This window comes from Sinocyclocheilus anshuiensis, unplaced genomic scaffold (assembly GCF_001515605.1).
Source record: "Sinocyclocheilus anshuiensis isolate Anshui unplaced genomic scaffold, SAMN03320099.WGS_v1.1 scaffold1151, whole genome shotgun sequence".
In the NCBI taxonomy this organism is placed as follows: domain Eukaryota; kingdom Metazoa; phylum Chordata; class Actinopteri; order Cypriniformes; family Cyprinidae; genus Sinocyclocheilus; species Sinocyclocheilus anshuiensis.
This window is the reverse complement of record NW_015548202.1, coordinates 14,955-17,072: the sequence shown is the minus strand read 5'-3', so window position 1 is coordinate 17,072 and position 2,118 is coordinate 14,955. Positions and strand designations below refer to the sequence as shown.

Sequence of the window (2,118 nt, the reverse complement as noted above, 5' to 3'; positions counted from 1 at the left end):
GTGTGTGTGTGTGTGTGTGTGTGTGTGTGTGTGTGTGTGTGTGTGTGTGTGAGAGAGTGTTTGTGGTGGAATAAGGGCCGTCTGTACCAGGGCCGAGGGTACGGAACATCCCTCAAGCACACAGATGCTCTCTTGGGACTCTGATTCTGATAAGTGTTGCCCACTGCATGCTTGAGTGTGTGTGTGTGTGTGTGTGTGAGCGCGAGTCTGGATGTCTAGACAATAATTTTTCAATCCCAGTCCTGGGGACGCCCAGGACACAAACACAACACACACACAGATAAATTGAAAACGTACGGATAGGAATGCACACACACGCCAATAAACCACTAGAGAAAACCTAGCAGAAATTAGAGATGCAAGACTATGCATTTTCAAAGTCAACAGTAGACAGTAGAACCCACAGAGAGTCATTATTTTACAGTCTTTCATAGAAAAATGTATAACTTACAATTATACTTATAATTAAAACCTATTTGTAAATATATGTATATATGTAAACTATATGAAAAGTATATATAATTATATATTTAAAAAGTCGCTGGGGTATATTTGTAGCAATTGCCAAAAACACATTGTATAGCTCAAAATTATCGATTTTTCTTTTATGCCAAAAATCATTAGGATATTAAGTAAAGATCATGTTCCATGAAGATATTTTGTAAATTTCCTACCGTAAATATATGAAAACTTAATTTTTGATCAGTAATATGCATTGCTAAGAACATAATTTGGACAAATTTAAAGGTGATTTTCTCAATATTTAGATTTTTTTGCACCCTCAGATTCCAGATTTTCAAATAGTTGTATCTCAGCCAAATATTGTCCTATCCTAACAAACCATACATCAATGGAAAGCTTATTTATTCAGTTTTATTTATCATTTATTCAGATGTATTTAAAAATGACTGGTTTATGCATTTACATGCATATACATATATGCATTTATGTACTCATATATTATTGTATATATTTTTATAAAAACACATTTTTCAAAATATGTATTTATAAAATTAAGTGTATTTGTAAATTATATAAACTTATAAAAACAGATTTTAAATTTTTTTTGACAAATCGACACACACAGTACATACTTATAAAAATATATACATATTTGTTTTACAAATTAATATTTTTTTATGTGTGTATATATATATATTGGTTTACAGATATATACATATTTTTCACTGAAGGTTGAACGCTCAAAAACAGGCCAAAGCCGCCCTTCTGAATGTGTTTGAAAGGGGATGAATTCAAAGACGTAACGTATCTGGGCTGATTTTATTGTGAAAACAGCTGCTTGAAACACCAAACTAAACACAAAGAAATCTAGATGAACTAGTCAGCCACACTCAAGTGTAACTGGAAAACAGATCTGGTCTCTCTGCTACAATGCCGCTTATTCTTCATCCACACCAAGTAAGTTGTATACCATTGTATACGCTGTAAACCAGTGACAAGAATGTCTAGCTCCTCATAATGCTGTTCACACCGAGATGATCTGACAATATCCATCAGCTCATCCATGAGCGATCTCTATCGGCCCTCGTCCTCATTCATCTGCTCATTAACATGATGGATGCCGTCTGTGAGATCCGAAACACTGAACATGTGAAAGAACACGCAATTACACAGCAGACCAACGGCACATACCGGCCACTTTTCCACTGATTTAGGGCGATCAGAGGGGATTGTGGGTAAGGATGGGAAGTAACGAGACGAATGGTGGAGATTTATTCCGGTCTTTCAGGCCGTATATCAGAGACAGATCTGTGTGATTTCCTGTTCTTCCGCAGATGTCATTAGCGTGTGTGTTATAAAGCGTAGTGAATGGCCCTGAAGGAGTCGTTTGTGATAATGAAGACGAGGCCTGACCTGCTCTCAAACATGATCGCTCGCGTGTTCAGACACCCGCTACTCGCTGCATATCAGACACACTCCTTCCTGCAGCTGATCAGATCAAGCACAGCTTCATTCACCAACATGCAGGTACAACATATAGCAAACACTGCCAAACGGCAAATAAGAACCCAAAACATCAACACTAACTTTATTGTGAAGAAGTACATATTTACACACACACACACACACATATATATATATACACACACACACACA

General features: G+C 36.6%; 1 protein-coding gene across 1 annotated transcript in view; it reads right to left on the bottom strand.

Moving 5' to 3' along the window:
• Positions 1-2,118, bottom strand: part of LOC107653359 (dymeclin-like) — a 27,671-nt gene that overhangs the window by 10,896 nt on the left and 14,657 nt on the right. The window lies entirely within an intron of this gene.